This window comes from Tursiops truncatus, chromosome X (assembly GCF_011762595.2).
Source record: "Tursiops truncatus isolate mTurTru1 chromosome X, mTurTru1.mat.Y, whole genome shotgun sequence".
Lineage (NCBI taxonomy): Eukaryota > Metazoa > Chordata > Mammalia > Artiodactyla > Delphinidae > Tursiops > Tursiops truncatus.
This window is the reverse complement of record NC_047055.1, coordinates 96,203,381-96,226,978: the sequence shown is the minus strand read 5'-3', so window position 1 is coordinate 96,226,978 and position 23,598 is coordinate 96,203,381. Positions and strand designations below refer to the sequence as shown.

The window sequence follows — 23,598 nt, the reverse complement described above, 5'->3', positions numbered from 1 at the left end:
TGGCAATGCCGTGTCCAGATGGCACACGGGCGGTGTGTTGAGCTCAGATGGGCAGCCCAGGGGCAGCGGGTCCCGGGGTGGCGGCGGAGAGGGGAGACCCACGACGGAGGCGCTCGTCCTCCAGCGGTCGTCTCGAGGGGTGGGCTGTGCCTGGCGCGGCTCCCGCTGGGTGGGCTCTGGCGCTGCCGCCTAGGGGCGTCGGGCAGAGGGCGCTGTGCTTAAGGGCGGCTGGAGACGCCTCCCAGCGCTCCGACCAGGTACCTGCCGGGGGCGGGCGGCGCAAGGGGCGCGCGGCGCAAGAGGCGGGCGCCGAGCGCATGAGTCACTCGGCTCACCCGGGTTCGGAGCGGGACTTCGCCTCCCGCCTGGGGTCTGCGTTCATCTCCAGCTTCAGCGACTCACCCCTGAATCCCGGCCCCCTATTGAGGCTGGACGAGCCGCCTTTCCGTCTAGGTGACGGTCAGGTAAGTTTCTCGTCTTTGGATGCTTGGGTGACTCGGGGGGAGGGGGGGGGTCTCCCAGTCTGTGTCTCGGTCTGCCTTTGCTTCCACCCTCTGGTTCTCTCCGTTGGAGACTGAAAGTTCGATTTTTAAAACGCCAACAGAGAAGATCAAATCCATGCCCAGACCCCAAACAAGCCAAACTCTGGGGCCATATTCTTAATTTCCCGGGTATCTTCAAATGTCCGGATGCGGCGTTTATGGGGCTAGGAATGTTCTATTTGTTTCTTGTGTCTCCCTCCTCCCCCACTTTCTTCCTGGGTGATTCTCCGAGGTGGCGTTTGGGGGGCGGAGGGCAAGAAAGCTGGAAGGGTGAGCTGGAATCCCTTGCCAGGGCGGTTTCCTCATTCTCGGCGAGGTGGCAGATGTTTTACTGTAGCCTGAGTTGGGATCTTGGAACAAGCCTCCCCAGCCCAGGACGTGCCAGAGCAGTAAGGTAACCGCAGTTGCTGCATATCAATCTCGGCACCATTGACCGAATCACAGTGTTCCGGAGGCACAATTAATGTGAATGCCACGATCATGTTGAAACAATTCACTGAAGGACTCTCTTGAATGTTTTATTTTGAATGTATTGTATTCCAGGAAAATTTTAGGAGGTTACCGCCGGTCTTATTTTCTGAGATGCTTCAAAACCTGTTATTTCCTTTGCAAGAAAATCAATGAGCACTCTTTCTTTATAAGGATTTATAAGAATGCAAAGCTACATGTTAGTTTTCCTTTTCCTCTGCCAGTGCGTGTGGCTGAGGGTGGCGGGGGCGTGGGAGGGGGAATGCTTCCATTAATTGCCTTTAGAAAAAAATCACAGCGGGGAGGGTGCTTTCCCCTTTCTCTACCATTAAGCGCAAGTGTTTCTGTGACTATTAAATAGGTACCAATTGTTGCTGTCCTTTATTGCTTAAAAGTAGCAGAGGAAAAACCTAGAACGCGTGCATTTGTGGCTCCTGTTGACGGCTGATTGCTTTATCATCTGTTTGGTTGGATGCGGTGTTAACAGGTGGTCTTAATTCACGGCACAATTCTTCTAGACGAGCAACCCTGCTGATATGGGAGGAAAGTAATATGCCCCCTCGCCCCCTCACCAGACCAAGTCTTTCTCTAGCTTTGGGGGAGAGAGAAAGACGGTGGGAGCAGCATTCCTGGCAGTTGATTGGGTGGCCCCTCCTAAATTGCTCTTTCCTGAATCATCATTTGGTTTATAATCTGTGATTATAGAAATGAACCTTCATCCCCCCTCCCCCCTTGGAAGAAAATCAATAAAACCTGAGACATTTAGCTCACAGGGGTAACTTTTTAGAGTTAAGTGGAAGCTGCGATGATCCTTTTTTCCCAAAGCTCTTCCGAGGGAGCCCCGCAAGCTGAGTTAGGTTTCCCACCTTTCAGATAATGTGACTCTTCTCCTCTGTATCTTGTGACTCTTGGTTTGCACACCAGTTTTGCTCAAGATAACAAAATTTCTTGGAAGGCAGGGTAATATCTGTGTATCCTTGGAGCCTATTAAATTGGTGTGTGTGGGGGGTCTGAATGAATGAATGAATACATGAATCTGGAAGTTTAGATAGGGTTTACCATTCCTTGACCACCACCTGGGCATGCTTTTTCTTCACTCCTAGAAGATAATCCTTCGAATTCAATGATTCTCAGAGTGTGGATCCTCAGACTGCACTGTGTTGTGAATAAATAAGAGTTTGACATATATGGAAAACATTTACGTATTAATTGTGACTTTTTTTTTTTGCTGCAAGTAACAGAAAAGTCAACTGAAAGTGGCTTTAACAAATTAGAGAAGGGTGACAGCAGGTGATCACTGGAGTTGGCTCAGTGGTCCAACAGTGTCAGGGTTCTGGGTCAATGCCTTACCCTCATGGTTTCAAGATGTGGCTCCAACAGCTCCAGACATTTACATCCTTATCCCATGTTCAAAGGCAGAAAACGGAGTAGAAAGGGGTAGAATAATTTCCCTCATGCAACTTGCTCTTATCAGAGAAGAAATAGCTTTCCCCCAAATTCCCCAACAGAATTTCCCTTGTATTTCATTGGCCAAAGCTGGGCCACATAACAGTCCTTAGTGGCAAGGGAGGCCAGGAAAGTGAGTATCTGGCTTTTTAGCTTGTATAGTGGGAAGGAGGTTGGGGAGAGGGGCTTTATAGATGGCTTTTGAGAGTTAACGGCAACTCTGCCGGACTCTCATGAAAGAAAATGGTTCTGTTTTAATCAGTGATTATATTACCGATTGGTCCAACTAAAGCATTAAATATTAATCAAAAGCACATTCAGAACAGGATTATTTTCCCCCTAGGGTATGGTATTTTAAGGGTGCTAAATGACTTTTGTAGATTGTGTTAACTTTTAGAGACTGCAGGGAGAAAAATATATTTCTATATATAGAAAAATATATATATATACAGCTTGTATGGTTTGCATTATAGTAAGTGTGGGTCAGGTCCTCCAGCTCCTGAAACAGAGTAAACATTCAGCAAATAGTTGTGCTGTGAGTAGACTACTGAGTTTGGGAGCTTCACAACTTCGCAGGGACAAGCGGAAAGGGGTTTACCAATAATAATAAAAAAAAAATTAGTGGTTTCGCACCAATGCCCTGAAATTCTGGCTTACACAAACCCAGAGTCTTTAATTTGGATCTTAGGAGTTTGGAGAGCAACTTAAGAGGAGGGGCAAGACGAACATAAGAAGTAGTAGATACTGACAATTTAGGGCGACCGATTTTCTTTGGGAGCCTGCTCTATTCCTTACTGTGGAAGATGTACTGCAGAAAATGGTTAAGATGATTCTTAGCGCACACGAAGAAGTTTAAGTTGATGCAGAAAAAGAAGAGAGCATATATCACTGCCAGCTTGGATTCTTGACTCTTTCCCAGTAGGAGTCCTGATATATTTACAGAAGGACCAGGTTTGAGGACATGCTGATTGATGGGAGCTCAGCTAAGCAAGTAGCAAGAGATTGAGATTTAACAACTGCAGAATCCTATGCCGTAGATTTCTCACCAGTCAAAGGAATGAAGTAGACTGTCGGTGGTTCTCAAACTGGTGCACTTTAAAAATCACCCGGGGAGCTTTTTAAAATCCAGATTTATGGGCTGACCCCTAGACTTTTCTTTTTTTAATTGAGTTTTAAATTTATTTATTTTTGGCTGCGTTAGGTCTTCGTCGCTGCATGTGGGCTTTCGGTTGCGAGAGTAAAACAGCAGACTGTCTGTAAATGTGAGACTAAATGGTTTCGGAACATCCAAAACTTATGCTAGTGACCTGGGTATAATTTCAAGAATATGACTGTATTTTACAAAGTAGAAACCTATCCCCAAAATAGCTATATATTTCTTTGGTGTGCTGGTCACTCTACCTATAGTATCTCATTTAACCATTGTAACCTCTAATATATCAGATATGTGTGTGTGTCAGTTATCTACTGCCATAATAATGCTGCATAACAAGCAACCACAGAATCTCAGTAGTGTATGACAGTAAGTGTGTATTATAAGCTCATGTGTCTAGGTCAGCTGGGGGTGAGCTAGACTGTTTTGCTGACCTTAGCTGGGATTGTTCACACGTCTTAGGGTTACCTGGATATTGGCTGATGTAGGCTAACTCTGGTTTTTCAGTTTTATATATATATATATATATATATATATATATATATATATATATATGTACTTTTTCCTACATTCTCTTCCATTATAGGTTATTATAAGATATTGAGTATAGTTCCCTGTGCTATACAGTAGGTCCTTGTTGGTTATCTATTTTATATATAGTAGTGTATATATTTTAATCCCGAACTCCTAAGTTATCCCTCCCTACCCCTTCCCCTTTGGTAACCATAAATTTGTGTTCTGTGAGTCTATTTCTGTTTTGTAAATATGTTCAGTTGTATCATTTTTTATTAGATTCCACATATAAGTGATATCATCTATATTTGTCTTTCTCCGTCTGGCTTACTTCACTTAGTACGATATCTCTAAGTCCATCCATGTTGCTGCAGATGGCATTAGTTCATTCTTTTTTATGACTGAGTAATATTCCTAGAATAACCTTGAATGGAGCAACTGGTGTGCCTGTACTCAGTTTCACATGTTTCTCATCCTCCAGCAGGCTACCCTGAGTCGTGTCCTCAGGGCAGCAGCAGAAGTGCAAGGAAGAGCAAATGGAAATACACAGGGCTCTTGAGGCCTAGACTCATGACTGTCATATTATCACTTCCACCTTATCCTGTTAGTCAAAGCAAGCCCCATGGTTAGGCCCAGAGTCAGAGTGGGAGGGCCCTACAAAGTTATATGACAAAAGAGATGGATGTAGAGGGGGTAAACAACAGGGGCTATTTTTTGCAGTCTATCACAGAGGAAAAAAAGTTCAGAGACATTAAATAACTTGTTCAGATCACATTACTTACAAGAGGGGAAGCCAAGACTCAAAAGCAACTTTGATGCCAAAGTTTAACACTGTTTCCTTTATTTATTTAATAAATTTATTTATTTATTTACGTTTGGCTGCATTGCAGTCTTCGTTGCTGTGCACAGGCTTTCTCTGGTCTTGGCGAGCGGGGGCTACTCTTCTTTGCAGTACATGGGCTTCTCATTGCAGAGCACGGGCTCAAGGCGCTCAGGCTTCAGTAGTTGTGGCTCGCAGGCTCTAGAGCGCAGGCTCAGTAGTTGTGGCGCACGGGCTAAGGTGCTCCGCAGCATGTGGGATCTTCCCGGACCAGGGCTCATACCTGTGTCCCCTGCATTGGCAGGCGGACTCGTAACCACTGCGCCACCAGGGAAGTCCCTAACACTGTTTCCTTTATAACACATTTCTCTCCTACTTTTTATTGTACCCTATTTACAGAAAAACTGCTTCAAGAGAAGGCATATGTTCAGCCTAGAAGATAAAAAAATTATCTTTGTACTTTGTCACATGTGAGATTTTATGCACACGTGTATATATACATTATATTTTTCTATTTGCTCAATTATAGCATTTTGTTTTTAATTTTTATAAATGTTCTCTATTATCTCTATATGAAGCAGCTAAAATATTTCCATTTAAGCAAAAAAATGGACTCAACTTGTAATCCGTAGATCTTAAAGATAAAAGAAGGTTTCATGCTGCCCCCATTTGCTCTGGGGCTGTTATCAGAAGAATGGGTCTTGTTAAACCATTTCCTTTTCTTATGACTTTTTCAAAGTTATACCACGTGTGTAGGGCCTCTATTCAGAATGAATTTGCTGATGCCATAAGTGTTTTGAGTTTACCCTCAGGGTTTTCGCACATTTTCCTGGTGAATTTTGCCAACAGTTGGTAAAACCTCCCAGCACTGTTACCTGTGGTATTTTCAGCTTGATCATCTGACCCGCCAGGTTAGATGAGCTCAGTTGTGGAGATGGATGCAATAGACTGTCTGAGCCTAATGCCATTAAATAGTTGAATTGTATAACTAATTCTGTTTCTCCTGATTTCATGCTCGGCAATCAACCTTATGATTCTCCGTGTCCATTGCCTTCAGGGAGCGAACAGCCTGGTCACGCTGTCTGGCCTGCGTGAAAGTTATATTTCTCATTGTAAATTACTAAGCTGCCACTCTGCCTTTAAACAGTTCTGAGCGTTATAGAGGTGAGTCGGCATCCAGCACCTTCAAGCCTGATAAATGCAGAGACGCTGATAAGATCAGTTATCTGAGCTTGTACTGCTCAGTGCCAGGCCTGACGATGATGACTTGCCAAAGTGAATTAATACCAGCTAGCATTTATTAGTCATTTTCTGCATACCAGCAACTGTGCAGTTTTATTGATATGATCTCATTTGGTCCTCATAACAACTTTGTGAGGTAATACTTTTATTTCCACTTTACAAATGGGAAGACTGAAGTATAGATTAAAAACTTGCCCCACATTAAAGGGGTACTTTGGCAGAGACCTCTGATCGCCTCTCAGTATCCTTTCTCGCCTTCTCCCTTGGGGACAGAATGCAGTTTTATTCCTGGGGGCAGTCCATCCAGTGAGCATTCTCTGTGACCCAGCATCTCTTGCACCAGGGTGTGATCCTATGACTGAGTTGTGCCAGTGAGATAGAATTGTTACGTTGTGTGGGGACTTCTAGGAAGCCTGCCTAAAGAGAGTTGGCTTGACTGGGAGGAGGGCCCTTTTCATACTTCCTGTTTCCTCCAGCTGCTAGCCTGGAATGCAGGCATGATGGCTAGAGCCAGCTTGGACCCTAGAGTGATGTCTTGGATGTATGTCAGCGGTGAAGTTGTCAGAATAGAAAAGTAGAAGGAATCTGGGCTCGTGATGGCATCATGCAGCTACTGTGCCAGCTCCATTCCAGAGATCTTTGCATGCTTCCTGAAAATATTAGTATTCTCTTAGCAGAGAAGAAAGGTGGTGATGGCTATTGGGTAGGCAGTGGACAGCGTTTACGCACTATGTGCCAAATGCCTAATATTTGAACTGTGATAAACACACGTGTTTGCATTCCATCTCTGCCACTCACTAGCTGTGTGTATTGGGCACATCTTGTGCCTCACTCTGCATCCTTTCAGCCTACCTTTTAGTCAAGCCATTGATCCAGTAACCAGTTTCATGTGGGTGTAACCAGACAGGACCTTGCCTGAGCCTCACAGTGAATATTTCACTTTCTACGCCAAGCCTTCTTTGACGTTTCAACACAGAGGCCTGCTGGAACCGCCTGGCACCCACATGGGTATTACGGAATGTGACGGTGTCAAAGGCCCATGAGTCATTCCTTGACTAATGTGGGCTGGGAGCCAGGGATAAACGCTCCTTTCTCCCATTCTTGGCTAGATAATTTGGAGCTGCATTTTAGTATTGTTGGCTTCTAAGAGGTTCTCAGAGGGTCTAAGCAAGATGAAGGCCCCAGTTGCCTACAGTTTGTGGCCAACTCAAAAATATGCCCCTGTATTGATTTTCTCTCTTTCTGGTTCCATTTCCCAAATTCCCTAATTCTATTTTCTGAAATCAATTCCCCAAATAAATTACTTGCCTGCAAACCCTTGTCTCAGGCTCTGCATTTCAGGGAGAACTCAGGTTAAGACATTGTATAACCTTGAATTAAGCTGTACTGATAAAACTTTGGCACTTGCTGACACTTTTATGCCCCTTACATGTTGAAGCAGTGTACTATCTTTAGTGTGCAAAGACAACAGTACCTTATGAAAACTGATAGTATCATGTACTGCTGTGTACACGGATCAATAGGAATTGACGTACCTTGTTGATGGGAGTGCACATTTGGTGAAATCATTTTGGAAAATAAAACTTGGCACTGTCTTGTGAAGTCGAGCACACATATACTCTTTGACCCAGCAATTTTATTTCTAGGTATAACCCCTAGAGAAATTCTTCTGCATGTGAACCAGGAAATCTCCTGAGGCATGTCCTTAGCAACATGGCTTATAATACAGAAATACTGGAATACCTTAATTGTTCATTGATGGGAAAATAGATAAATTAAAAAGTTTGATATTTCACAATAGAATAAAAATGAACTAACCACTGTTATATGCAAGAACATAGCTGACTCTTAGAAACAAAATACTGAAAAACTAAGTTACCAAAAACTTCATGCAGTTGGGCATAATTTTTGTGAAGCTCGAAAACAAACAATAATAAACAATACCTTGGGAAGAATCATACATACATGATAAACTATAAAGCAAAGTAAATCCCAAATTCAGGCTAGTGCTTTCCTCTGATGGGGAGACAGGGATGGGAGAGGTAGGAACATACAGTAGATGCACTGGCATTCATGATGTTCTAGGTCTTGCATTGGGTGATGGGTTCATTAAGGTCATTTATCATTATTCCTTATACTTTATTTATAAGTGATATAGATTATTTTGTATATATCAGATAATAATTTTTAAAAAATACAACTACCACCTACAAAGATGCTGTGCTAACAGAGCATGGCCTTGGTGAAAGCCTGCTCTAGCCCTCAGCTCACTCTGAGCTGATGGCTCTCAAAGTCAGTGTTCTTCATCATGTGATGTGTTTCTTCCCTTTGTGTTTCCAAGTGTATTATGATCAGTTAGAATGGCAGGGCACAAGATTCAGTTTCCTTATGGCCCTTAAGGGTTACGTCCTTTAGTATCTTTAGAAAAGAACAGTTTGTTGTGTCCTCTGCTCCATCATCCACTTGCCTGTGGTTTCTGTATGTCCTGAGGCTCCTCCCTGCTCTCTGCTGTACACCATCCAACTGTCGTTTTACTGCTGCTCTCAGCACTGCACTCATGGGCTGCAGTCCCACTTGTTTCTATGGAGAGAGAGAGAGAGAGAGTGAGAGAGTGTGTGTGTGTGTGTGTGTGTGTGTGTGTGTGTGTGTGTGTGTGTGTGTGTGTGTGTGTGTGTGTGTATGTATGTATGTATTGGGAGGCAGTGTCATGGTAAGGAGTGATGGGGCTATTAACGTGACATTTCTCTCTAGTTTCAAACCTGCTTTCTTTGACAGCACTACATACAAAGCTGTAAGGTTGTACCAGATTTTAAACTCTAGGCCAGGGTTTATAACCTTTACAGCATTTTTGTGCCATGGACCCTTTGATGAAGGCGATGGACTCTTTACCAGAATAGTGGTTTAAATACATAAAATCAAGCGGATTGGATTACAAAGGCAACAAATTATATTGAAATACAATTATCAGAATATTAAAAAAAATTGTGATGTACTTCTTTATTAACTTACTACACAACAGGATCTAGCGGTGGGCCTAATGACCACCCAAATTTTAAAGTGGTAATGAACATAAAGGATGTTTCACTATATATGCAATAACTAATGCGACATGCAAAATATCTGTGATCTCTATTGGTGACAAAGTCACAGATGCTCATACTATTGTGGTCTGTTGCCTGTATCCATATTTGAAGGAAATACTAAATTTCAGGTAGAGATTAGTGAATATTAAGGATGTAATTTTTTTCCATCCAAATTCATGGACCCTCTAAAGTCTATCCATACACCCTTGGGGGACCGTGGATCCCAGGTTGAGAAACTTGCTGTAAGCGAAACAAAGGAAATTACAACCGATGAAGGAAATGATTTAAAGGGAATACCCAATATTATCTAAATGGTAGTCCACAAGGAAAGCACTTAACTCCAACCCTTCTTGGGGGGCAGGAGAGGCACAATGCATAGCAATTGCCTTTGGGATCTCACAGACCTTCTCTTTGAGAGGAACTTCCTCTTCATTGTCCCTGCAGACAGGCCTCCATACTTCCCTTAGAAAGTCCTGCTTCTTCTCAGAGGATTTGGCCTTACCTTTTTTTTTTTTTTTTTTTTTTTTTTTTGCGGTATGCGGGCCTCTCACTGTCGCGGCCTCTCCCATCGCGGAGCACAGGCTCCAGACGCGCAGGCTCAGCGGCCATGGCTCACGGGCCCAGCCGCTCCGCGGCATGTGGGATCTTCCCGGACTGGGGCACGAACCCGTGTCCCCTGCATCGGCAGGTGGACTCTTAACCACTGCGCCACCAGGGAAGCCCGGCCTTACCTTTTGATTCATCCGTCTCCCTTCTCCACTCTATTTTCCCCACCCAGGGTTGTCCACCTTCAAATAACTCTCTAGTGATGGCCCGACAGCAATGTACGCTGGGCTTTGGCTCCCTGAGTCTCTTCTCCTTCAAGCCCTCTCCACCGTGGTGAGCTGTAGTGAGCAGAGTACGTGTGGGTGCCCCTCCTAACTCCCCAGTAAAAACACTTATTCTCAGAGGTAGCTGAGTCTTTTTAAAAAAAACAATTTTTATTGAAATACAGTTGATTTACAGTGTTGTGTTAGTTTCAGGTCTACAGTAAAGTGATTCAGTTATACACACACACACATACACACACACACACATATATACACACACGTAAATATGTATATTCTTTTTTAACATTCTCTTCGATTATAGATTATTACAAGATATTGAGTAGAGTTCCCTGTGCTGTATAGTAGGTCTTTGTTGGTTACCTATTTTATATATAGTAGTGTGTATATATTAATCTCAACCTCCTAATTTATCCGTCTCCCCCGCCTTTCCCCTTTGGTAACCGTAAGTTTGTGTTCTATGTCTGTGAGTCCATTTCTGTTTTATAAATAAGTTCATTTGTATCTTTTTTTTAGATTCCACATATAAGCACAACTATCATCGTGTGAGACTTGTCTTTCTCTGCCTTACTTCACTTAGTATGATGATCTCTAGATCCATCCATGTTGCTACAAATGGCATTATTTCATTCTTTTTTTATGGCTGAGTAATATTCCATTGTATATATGAACCACATCTTTATCCATTCATCTGTTGATGGACACTTAGGTTGCTTCCATGTTTTGGCTATTGTAAATAGTGCTGCTATGAACATTGGGGTGCGTGTATCTTTTTGAATTCTGGTTTTCTCTGGATATATACCCAGGAGTGGGATTGCTGGATCATATGGTAGCTCTCTATTTTTAGTTTTTTAAGGAACCTCCATACTGTTTTCCATAGAGGCTGTACCAATTTACATTCCCACCAACAGTGTAGGAGGGTTTCTTTTTCCTTCACACCCTCTTCAGCATTTATTATACGTGGACTTTTTGATGATGGCCGTTCTAACTGGTGTGAGGTAATATCTTGTAGTTTTGATTTGCATTTCTCTAATAATTAGCAATGTTGAGCATCTTTTCATGTGCCTATTGGCCATCTGTATGTCTTCTTTGGAGAAATGTCTGTTTAGATCTTCTGCCCATTTTTTGACTGGGTTATTTGTTTAGCTCAGTCTTAAAACAGAAGGAAACAGAAGCATTTCCCTGACTGCCCCATAAATCAAAAAGCTGTTCAAATGTATAGTGAAGCTTGCACTCTGCAATTATTATGCTGATCAAGGAGAGTTCCTTATTCATCCCACAGCTTCTTTCAAATGGGCTCATTACTGAGCCATAGACCTTTGTTTTTTTAAACGTCTTTATTGGAGTATAATTGCTTTACAATGGTGTGTTAGTTTCTGCTTTATAACAAAGTGAATCAGCTATACATATACATATATCCCCATATTTCTTTCCTCTTGCGTCTCCCTCCCTCCCACCCTCCCTATCCCATCCCTCTAGGCGGTCACAAAGCACGGAGCTGATCTCCCTGTGCTATGTGGCTGCTTCCCACTAGCTACCTATTTTACGTTTGGTAGTGTATATATGTCCATGCCACTCTCTCACTTCGTCCCAGTTTACCCTTCCCCCTCCCCATAGACCTTTTAATGTCTGTTCTCTGAGCTTCACTAACACCTGGCTTCAGTGTGAAATTTATGTTTGGCGGATTCTAATTGGGTACTTAGATATTGTCATTGGTATCCTCCGCAGTACCTAATTGACTGATTCACTGATTGATTGATTATTTTAACGATTTTTCCAGAATCAGTAGTGATTTTTTTTTACCATTTTTCAGTTGAAGTATATAGTTAATTTACAATGTTGTGTTAGTTTCAGGTGTACAGCAAAGTGATTCAGTTTTATATATATATATATATATATACACAGACACACACATATATATTTGTGTGTATATATATGTGTGTGTATATATATATATATATATGTATATACTTTATCAGATTCTTTTCCCTTATAGGTTATTACAAGATATTGAATACAGTTCCCTGTGTTATACAATAGGTCCTTGTTTCTCTATTTTATATATAGTAGTGTGTATATGTAGTAATGATTTTTAAATTTTATTTAAAAAAATTTTATTGGAGTACAGTTGATGTAGTAATGATTTTTAATATATATTATTTGGGGGGACAGTTTTGATTTACAGAAAAATGGTAAAGCTAGTATAGAGTTTCCGTACACCTATACCCAGTTTCTCCTATTATTACTATGTTACATCAGTATGGTATATTTGTTGCAGTTAATGAACCAGTATTGTACATTATCATTAACTAAAGTCCATACTTTATACGGTTTCCTTAATTTTTGCGTAATATCCTTTTCCTTTTCCAGGATCCCACGTTCCATTTAGTCATCATGTCTCCTTAGCCTCCTCTTGCCTGTGACTGTTTCTCAGATTCTCCTTGTTTATGATGATCTTAACAGTTTTCAGGAGTCCTGCTCAGGTGTTTTATAGAATGTTCCTCAATTGGAATTGGTCTGATGTTTTTCTCATGAGTAGACTGGGGTTTTGTGTTGGGGATGAAGGCTGTAGAGGTGAAGTGCTGTTCTCATCACATCATATCAAGAGTACATACTGTCATCATGACTTACCGCTGTTGATATTGACCTTGATCACCGGGCTAAGGAGTGTTTGTCAGGTTTCTCCACCGTAAAGCTACCCTTCTCCCACTTTACCATACTGTTGTCTTTGGAAGGAAGCCACTATGTGCAGGCCGCGCTTAAGTTGTGGGGAATTATGTTCCATCTCCTTGAGGGTGGGGTCTCTATATAAATTATTTAGAATTCTTCTGCATGGGAAAGTTGTCTCTTCTCTCCCACTTACTTGTTTCTTCAGTCATTTATATCAGTATGGAGTCATGGTAATGAATTTTTAATCACATGATCCCAATCTTATTTATGGCCAGTAGCATGAATTTCTGTACCAAACTATGGCTAGGCCTGTAGTTTCTAAGCACAAAAAGAAGAGTAAAACAATGGTTACACATGGATTTTGTTTCACTCTTTGTGTCTTTCCTTTTATTGGTCAGATTTTTGGTTTAAAATCTAACCAAAAGAACAATTCAGTAATGTGGTTAAAAAAATTCAACCATCAAAGAGCACACAGAGAAAATTAGGACAACTTCCCACCCCATATCCATGTATCCTTCTCAGGTGCATCTCCTATTAACTGTCACTGGTATTTTTCCAGAGATTTTCAATACATGTATTAGCATATTTCTATTATTTAGCTTCTTTAGACTCTAAAGCAAAGGGTCAGGAGAGGGAGAGCAGCGTAATGAAAGAGAAATAAGAAAGGCGAGGGTAGGAGCAGACCAAAGGTGATTAGGTCAACCATAGAATTCTTAACTCAGTCACTCTACTTGCTTGTAAAACAATTCATTTTTCCAAGGTTTTTTCTTGTGGAGTTTTGCCGCATTTGTGCATTTTAACCCCTGATTATCAAGCAGTGTAGCTGTATCAGGCAAGTTTCTTAGCTAAAAACAACCAAGTCCTCTCTACCTAGTTTAAGCAGAAGAATTTATTTGAAGGTATTAGGTGGTATGGTGTTTCTGGCCCCGATTCTCTCCACCTCTACCCAGGCCTTTTGGACATGTGACCTTGTAGTTTTTTCTCACTCAAGGAGACTATTTCTATGTGCCTTGAGTCTGAGGTTGAGCACGTGACTTGCTTTGACCAATGAAATGTTAGTAGATATGATGCATGCTGAGGCTTGAATAAGCATTTGCACATTTATACTTTTGTTTTTGTTCCTCTGTCATCTTCAAGAGAACATGCCAAGCTTTGCCTACTGGAGGATGAGACACACGGGATGCAGAGCTAGGTCATTCTGGTTGTCCCAGTTAAAGGTATCCTAGATGGGCTCTCAGCCAGTTGACGTCCAGACATGTGGGTGAGCTGAAGCACAGCTGACCACAAGACATATGAGCAAGCCCAGTCTGGCCCATCCGAACCCTACAGATTCATGAGGTAAATAAATGCTTATTTTTGTATGTCACTGAAATTTTGGCCTTGTTATGCAGCATTATTGTTGCAATGAATAACTGATACAGTAGTTTACAGAATCCCGAGGAGGTCCAGAGAACCTGGTGTGGATGCTATTTGACTAGGAGAACTGCCAACTACACCCAGGATGTTTCTAGCAGAAACTTCACTCCTGCTGCCTTGTAGTATTCAGCACCTGAATAGAATAGAAAGAACCTTTACCAGTGTTGTTTAGAGGAACCAAATGCCTCCAACCATTGCTTTCAAGAATCACTGCTATCCCTCACAAAGTTTACTTCCTCATTCCAGTCCTCCTGTGGATTCATCTGACCGGTAGAATCTAAATCACACCTGGAACCTTAGCTGCAAGGGAGTCTGGAAAACATGTTTTTTTAAGTTTTCTAGCCTGTGCTGTGCAAGAAGACCTGCTAGAAGGGGTTTGGAATAAGTGTGAATGAGTCACTCTTCAGTATCTGCCACAGAGACATAGAGAAAAGAACTCAACATCCTGATCCCCTGATTGTCTGCCATCACCTCATAGGGACAGTCAAGGTTCAACACTCCCAGGACTTGAAATTATGAGGGGAGGAGCCCTGGACCCTTTAATTGCTCTACGCCAGACTTGCTATAGCAGTCTTAGGTCTCAGAAAGCAGTTTGGTTCTGATACTGTTGACTGAAGGTACTCCCTGCCTTTTCCTCCCTTGGCATCTGGCAGGGTGAGTAGCAGGTGAATAACTCCAGGTGAAACAATATTTTAATTACATTGGATACTGTAAACAAGGAGTTTGACCCCATTTCACTTTCCCTGTAATAAGTGGAAAGTCGAAAGGAAAGGCATATAGAAAAGTATATTCATGCTCACATGTAGAGAAGATGTTAAGGAAGAAATGTATCCCTGTCTCTGTCCATACCCTATATTCATATGCCAATTCCTTTGACCTAAGTATCCTAAATACCCAAAGGGTGACAGTGGTGGGCTGATGGATTTGAAGCTCACCCTTGCCCTCCAACTTCACTTCCACCGCAAGCTAAAATGGCCCTCTCAAGTGTCTGGTCTGGGTCACGTGGCATTAACTGATTGATAGAAGACATTTCCATTAAATGAGAAGGCTTTGGGTGTAGGTGTATTTATTTGTTAAGTGCCAGTTGTGAGACTGGCCCACATGAAACCTTTATTCTTTTTTTCTTTTTTTTTTCCTCTGAAGACCTTATTCCAACTAAATATTTGCTGAAACATTTTGGTGACCTTTTTGCGGTTTAATTTAATAGGCAAAACCATGCTATTGCTAATAGTACAAATACCGAAAAATACTGCATTTGTGCAGTATTTTAAGGGGGGAATTTTAGTACACCTGGGTGAAAAATGAAGTGTTTAGCTGTATAGCCAATATGTGGATCCTTGACTAGTTACCAATGAAAGTAGGAATTGGAATATATATGTGTGTGTGTGTGTGTGTGTGTGTGTGTGTATATATATATGCTTTAAAAGAGCATATAGCCTATAAACATTCCCAACTATGGCAACATGACCAGGACATTTACTTGGAGGATCAAAAGATATTGTGATATTGGCAAGATGCTACTTGGTCCATATAACTTTGTATATTCAGTCATTTGGTTTAATATCCCTTGTGAATTGATGGAGAACCTACATATGGAATAATAATCCACTCAGCTACCTGGGAGTTTGTGGTAGGCACTCATTATTATTGTTATTTTTTGAGGTAAATTTCCTTGTATGTTACAAGGAAACATATTTGTGACAAGGTGAGGCTTAGGGATAAATCCAGAATTCTCCTGGTTTGCTCAGCCCTTGCCCACTACTCCCTCCTCTGAACTTCTAACACATCAATACTTTTGGCATCTAAGCTAGGCCCTCTGTGTCTCCAGGATGTCTGGAGGCATATATATATATATACATATGTGTGTGTGTGTGTGTGTGTGTGTGTGTGTGTGTGTGTGTGTGTGTATGTGTATGTGTATATATGCTTTAGAAGAGCATATAGTCTATAAACATTCCCAGCTACGGCAACACGACCAGGACATTTACTTGGAGGATCAAAAGATATTGTGATATTGGCAAGATGCTGCTTGGTCCATATAACCTTGTATATTCAGTCATTATGCTTTATATGTATGGGGTACCAAAGCGGTGTGGCCTCTGGCCTGTGGGCTTGGCTGAATATCTCATTTCATCCTCACACCAGCCCTAGGAGGTTGGTGCCATTATGATTCCTATTTGGAGGTGAGGAAACTGAGGCAGGGAGAAATGAAGTAACCTTATGTCACAAGCTATGAAATGGATGGGCCAAGATTCACACTAGGACATTCCGGCTCCCAAGTCAGTGCTGTCAACCTCAACACTGCACTGCCTTTCCTGATGCCCGCTTGGTGACCGTCACATGATCCTGTAAACCTCAGCGTTTCCCTAGTTAGAAAGTTTAAGCAGCAATGGAAGGGATTGCTAATCCAGGAACAACTTCTGTTTTTCTCACTGTGCTACCGAGATGTTCAGAACATCTTCTTGGTGGAAGAATTAAGTGGGAGGAGTATAAGTATGATACTCCCCTAAGGCCACAAAATATAGGACTTCAGAAACATCCATGTCATTAAGATCAAATCTGGTCTATAAGTACAGGCAGAGCCAGGATGTGAGTCCACACTGAGTAAAGCACAGAGGTTGGAATTTTGCTATTGCCCTTTATTGGTTAGAACATGAGTGTGGTACTTTACCTCTCTTACCTGGCACTTGGTAAATACTAAAGTTTTAGCTGTTATTTCTATGCCACAATATTTCCTTAGCCCTTTATCTTTCCTTATGACAGAGCACAGTGTAACTAGCTTTTATGTCGATTGGAAAGCTGCCTGCTTCCACCTCATGGAATTAAATAGACATGTTAGTAAATATGAGAAGGAACAGTGATGATGAAAAAATGGATCCCCAAGAGTCTAGATGGTCAGGGTTACTTTGTTTCTTTTGTTAATATAATGAGTAGTTGGAAGGAAAAGGAGTGAGTCACGCTGACAGTGAACTACCAATTTAGGATTTGTTTTAATTTATTGTTTTATGGCTGTTGCTTGTTTCCTGGTGCTATCATTTCTTATCGGGGGAACAACAATCCTTTTTTGGTTTTGTGAGTTTCATAGCTGAGACATTCACTTCAAAACACACCTCATCAATCATCTCAAACACGAAAAATCAAATTTCCAAAGTTTTCCAAAATGATGTTGGGTGGAAAGCCTCTAGGTTAGAGCCTCTAGGTTAAAGGATTTAACAGTTGACGGTCCATTTTAAAGGGGAGAGTCTGAAGTAATAACGTAAGTAAATATTAGCCTAGGGAAAGTGTGGATGTCCTTTTTTTTTTTTGAGTGTGGATATACTTTATGGAGTGTTTAAATACAAAATCTTTTTCCACTTTGTACTGTGCCTTACCTGGGACTGCTGAATCCATTTTCCACCTGTACACATTTATTCTTACATCATGTGCGTTTTGGCAACAGCCTTTATTACCCAAAGGCCCCTCTTCTATGATGTAATCCAAATGTGTCTAAATTCTTCAGTCCTCAGAGGCTGGCGGAGGCATGGCATTGCCTCTCCCTTTAAGAAGCCAGAAACATGTTATTTGCCATGCCGGGAGTCAGTTTTCTCCTCCGGTATGCTGCAGGAGCCCTGAGTGTCATTACACGTATCACAAGTTTGTCCTGGTTGTGTCTTGTCCCCTCACTTAGCTGATCACACGTATCAGCTTTTCTCCCAGTCACCTCTGCTGCCTAGTGACTGAGTCTCCATGCTGCTGCCTGTCTCTCACCCCTCCCATCCCCACCCTGTGGACAAGGGCCTCTTTCTGAAAACCCTGCTCCCAGAAAACTGTCTTGTTTAAGGCTTGGAGATAACCTCAGGGGAGTACAATGCAAAAAGGAAATTTTCAACTGGGTATCAGCCATATCATGCTTTTAGTCCACTGGCCCTGCCCCTTCATTCTGCTTACCTCCCGTCCTGCATCTGTGCTGCAGAGGCCCACCTGTGCCCCTTCCGTGAGAGTCATCCTTTTCATATCCTCGATCCTTTCTTCTCCTCCATGCCTTAAGCAAAAGCCCTTTACGATCATCATGAGCTTTGCCAAATGGATCCTGGGGATATAAAAACACCGTTGTCCATCATCCTACAGAACCCATTGTCCCTCACATGGAAGCATCAGCTCCTGGGTTTCTCCCACTTGTCCAGTTGTATGCGTGTCATACTCTCTCACCTGCTTGGCTACAAACGCTCCCCAAAGTAGTGTCTTCAAGAAGGAAAGAAACACTTTCGGGGTTCTACTCTGAAGAGTACGTATGGCTACGGGTTCAAAGACAGCATTTTCTTTGTCCCCTTGTCCAGTGGTTTACAAAGGGTGAATATGACTATGATGGAATCTGGAAGAAAGGTAAACTTAAACTATAAAAACAAACCACTGTGCACCTTCTCAAGGACACCTGAGACCTAACTCTATGGGTCTAATTCCCCCAAATTTCACAGAACTCATGTGCCTCACAGTAGGTGGAGTTCCATGTGTTCCAAAACAAAACAAAAGCAAATCCACCAGCAGCACCAATCAAGACTTTGATTCAGAGAACACTTAAGCCCACTTAGTCAATACTGTGAATTTCAGGTGCAGATGCTATTTTTTAAGTGCTTCTGGTTTAGCTCTTTGTTAATTACCCGATGGAAGCAAGTGACCTTCTTAGTTACTATATGGATTTTTTTTCTAGTTTGGTGTTTGAAAAACATTACTGTCTGAGGAAAGACTTAATTCTAAGCTTTTCAGGTTGTTTCATTCAGTCTTTTTTTTTTCCCCTCCTGTGCAGCTTGCGGGATCTCAGTTCCCTGACCAGGGATTGAACCTGGGGTATGGCAATGAAAGCGCAGAATCTTAACCACTAGGCCACCAGGGAACTCCCCTCAGTCCAGTTTTTAGACATGTGTTTAATAGGTTCCTGCTAAGGGTCAGATATTACCAGACACCAGAGGTGATTCAGACCCAGATCCCACTCTCAAAAAGCTTACATCACCTCCTGGGGAGAATCAACATACATATTGTATATGTAAATAAATACAAGGTAGAAGGTCATGAGTGCCCTAAGAGAGGTGTGGATAAAAAGTCCATTTACAGCACTTAATATTCAAGATCAGTATGATTCTTCTGATTGGCACCTTCTAGTAGCTACCTAGGGCATCCCACTTTATTTGCATGTCTTCGGATCTCAACAGACTTCGGGTCAAATCCTGCCTCTGACACATAACAACTGTATGACCTTGGAGTGTTCCTTTATATTCAGTGAAGTTCAGTGTCCCCGTTTGTACAGCGAGGTCAATAATTTCTCAGAGAGTGATGTGAGGATTACATGAGATGACACGTACAGTATATAAAGTACTTGGTCCATGGTAGGTGCCTAGCAGGTGTCTTCTTTCCCGTTGCTCCATAAACAGACCAAATAGATGTAAGTGCCCTAATGTATGAATATGTATTGGATAGGCCAAAGAAGTGGGAAGTCACAGCTTCCATTCTGAGGATATAAAAACTTTATGACATATTTAAAATTTACTTTATCACGAGGTCTTCCCTGACTGCCCTAAATAAAATACCAACATAGTACCCCTAACTTCTTTTCCACTTTATTTTCTCCCTAGCACATATCATCTGAAATATTATAGATTTACTTGTTTATTTACTGGCTGTCCACCCCCTTCCCCTTAGAGAATGTACATTCCACAAGAGCAGGGGCTTTGCCATTCAGTTCACTGCTGTATCCCTGGGGCCTAGAACAGTGATTAGCATATAGCCAGCACTTAATTAATATTTATTAGATGAATGAATGTAGGGATTAAAACAAATTTTAAAGTAAATTTGATTCTTTTTCTTTTCATTGGCTTCTGTGATAACGTCGAAAACTTTTTGGCAAGTGAGTTGGCATCATGGGTACGTTGGATACTGAGGTTTTGCATCTCCATCATGTCTGGCAGTAATAGTCATCTCTTAGCTATTTACAGTTTTTTCCTGCGCGCTATCTGCCTGTCTCCAGAAACCCCCTCTACCCTTGAACCTTATCAATCTCTCAACTCTGGTGGTTTATTTCCTGCCAGGGGTATCCCTGACCTCATGTTTGTAACTTCTACATCTTTGTTTATTTTCTCTCTCTCGGGCTCAGTGGCTTCTGTGTGATGGTGGTCTGTCACGTTTCCACCAGTAGGTGCCAGTATCTGGTATGATTTGCAGAGACAGATTTACCACTTATGGAGGATTCTTTTTCTGGAAACTGTTCTCTTTTGAGGAGAATTCAGAAAGCACAAAACCTTCTCTCTGCTTGTAGGAAGCCTGGGTTGAATCTTATTGACCTATACAAGATGACATCATTGGAGGTATTGTATTCCTTTTTTTCTCCATTGTTCTTTTAAAGTAGATAATAGAGTTTTTATTGACTATATTTACATGGTTTCAGAAAAAATTAAATAATTTCCTGCTTATTGTGCCAACATAATCGCCAAAAACTATTTTGGAAAAGGCATACAAAAGTAAAAATAATATAAAAGTGAGTGTAGTATTTTAAAGCTTTTTGTAAGATGAAAGGTTTGGTTTCTTAAATTAGATGACTTAAGTGGAAAATATGCACTTTCAAGATGAATATTTCAGTAATACAAAAGTTAAAGCTGTATTATATGCCAAGATTTAGAATATTAATGTATCCCTAAGAATCTTATCCTTGTTTCTACCAGATATAGGAAGAGTCTCAAATAGAGGTTTCATGTGTTCCCTTTTAAAGTTTTGAAAATAAAAATTCAGTGGGTAAATATTTAGAGAGTAATAACAATGACTAGATTTAATGTAATGATTTAAATTCTGGTTGGACTAAATGTCCATCAACAGAAGAATGGATAAAGAAGATGTGGCACATATATACAATGGAATATTACTCAGCCATAAAAAGGAACGAAATTGTGTTATTTGTAGTGAGGTGGATGGACCTAGAGACTGTCATATAGAGGGAAGTAAGTCCCTCTATTGTAAAGCAACTATACTCCAATAAAAATTAATTTAAAAAATTCTGGTGGGAAGGTTATTCCATATTAGAAGTCTCTTCATATAATATTTATCAAATAAAATTTAAGATGTCTTTTTTTAATTGAAGTATAGTTGATTTACAATGTTAATTACTGCTGTACAGCAAAGTGATTCAGTTATACATATATAGTCTTTTTTTTATATATTCTTTTCCATTATGGTTACCATAGGACATTGAATATAGTTCTCTGTGCTCTACAGTAGGATCTTGTTGTTTATCCATTCTATATGTAATAGTTCACATCTACTAACCCCAAACTCCCAATACATCCCTCCCCCGCCCTCCTCCCCCTTGGCAACCACAATTCTGTACTGTACGTCTGAGTCTGTTTCTGTTTTGTAGATAGGTTCATTTGTGTCATAGTTTAGATTCCACATATTAAGTGATATCATACGGTATTTGTCTTTCTCTTTCTGACTTATTTCACTTAGTATGATAATCTCTAGTTGAATCCATGTTGCTGCAAATGGCATTATTTTGTTCTTTTTTATGGCTGAGTAGTATTCCATTGTATATATGTACCACACCTTCTTTATTCATTCATCTGTTGATGGACATTTAGGCTGTTTCCACGTCTGGGCTATTGTAAATAGTGTGGGGTGTTATATTTCTGAACAGAAGTCTCTGACACCATTTATCCTCACATAAGTAAATGCAAATTCTTTATGGAATCTTTCTGATGGATATGTCTACACACTGTAAAGCTTTAAAAGGTGTATTTAAATCAACCTCAAAAGCAATTATGCCATTTCATTTCCCAAATGTTCAAGGAACTCTTCCATGCATTTGGACTACTTACCAAAATATTCACAATCACGGTTCCCAGTGTCCACTGAAAAAAAGTGCACAACCTAAAAGTTGAGAATTTGGTCTTACTGGGGGCATTACTGAGGACTTAAGCCTAGAATACAGCCTCTCAGATAACTGAGGGACTATTCCCAAGAGGTAAGGGAGGAGCCAGGATGTATAGGAGTTTTTGCAACAGAAAAAAAAACAGGTAGTTAAACATCGAAAGGTTACTGCTAATTAAAGAAAACCAGACATCTCAAGTTAATGAATTTAGCGCTTTTCTATGTATGGGAAGATACAAGAGTCTGGGCTTATTGAAATTATTGCTTTGATATGCACCTTAACTATCTAAGACCAGTATCTGGTTTTTCTCCATACTGAATCCCCTCAGGGTGCACCACTGGTGGGTAGCTGCAGTGGCTGAGGGCTTGATGGCCGCACATCCTTTGTTGACTGAAATGGTAGGCGATGTTCTTCTTTTTCTACACCAGTTTGCATCTTAGTTTTAGAGAGATTTGTTCAAGGCTCTCTGGTTTGGGGGAATAGTTTAATGTTAGGTGACCTCAACCAAATCAGGACACTTAAAAGAATGATAGGGGTTGCTGTTAATAATTATGCCAGCATGATAGATAGGCATATACTGAGACCATTCCAGGCAAACTGAGATGTATAGTTGCCCTAGATGAGTGGGGCATGTGAAAGCAAACTTTTCCATTGACAGTAGCATTTGCCTGGGAGAGATCAAAACTAAATGTTGTTTCACTACAAGTGGTCCTACGCATTCTGTTCAAAGAATATGAACTTCAAATGACCTAGAATACTAGACCATTACTTGACCTGACTGGAATCTCTTCATTGACCAGTGAAAAATGGGACCCGTTTTAAACAGTTGTATCTAGACCTAAAGACTTATTCTGTCCTATCCCTAGTACTGCTTTTGGATTTGATCCTTAATTAACATACACCGCCAAGAAACCTAGCTCTTAAAAACTACTGATTTTAACCCTCTTGTGAAATATTCAGTGAATTCCTTTACTAGCATGTGTTCCTTGACTGGCCAAGGATATTTTTAAACTCTGGAACAGAAACCCAGCAGGACCCTGTGGAGTCCTCCTAGGCACAAAAGCCTTTCTGTATCCCCCATTTCTTCTTTGTAGGAAATAGGCTTCATTCAGCCTCCTAGACCTTCCCTGAGTTCCAAAGGGCAGATTCAAACAGTTTCGAATCAGGGAAGTGAGGGAATGCAGAAACAAAGGAAGATCAATCAAGGTACAATAGTGCATCCTCGGGGCAGGGTTCTGGTTCTCCTGAGGGAATATACATAACAGTATCTTCGAGTTCTTGTGCAGAACTAAGGCTCCCACCCAGGTGGAGGATGGTAACTTCAGGCTGAGCACAAGATTCCTGGAGCACCGCCCTGTTACCTCATCACCAACCAATCAGAAGAAAGTCACATGCCCTGCAACCCTCACCCCAAATTTTGCCTATAAAAACTTCTCCCCAGAAACCCTTGGGGAGTTCAGGGGTTTTGAGCATGGACCACTTGTTCTCCTTGCTTGGCACTGCAGTAAACCTTTCTTTGCTCCAAACTCT

The 23,598-nt window shown here is 41.3% G+C and overlaps 1 protein-coding gene across 6 annotated transcripts in view; it reads left to right on the top strand.

Annotated features, from left to right (window-relative positions):
- Positions 1 to 321: 321 nt before the first annotated feature.
- Positions 322 to 23,598, top strand: part of SYTL5 (synaptotagmin like 5) — a 235,682-nt gene continuing 212,405 nt past the window's right edge. For 5 of the 6 annotated variants that reach the window (XM_033849443.2, XM_033849441.2, XM_033849444.1 and 2 more), the window contains exon 1: positions 323 to 464. The gene's annotated coding sequence lies outside the window, so the exon portion shown is untranslated. Of the gene's footprint in view, positions 465 to 23,598 lie in introns of all 6 variants that reach the window. The other variant, XM_073799051.1, reaches the window with a different exon arrangement.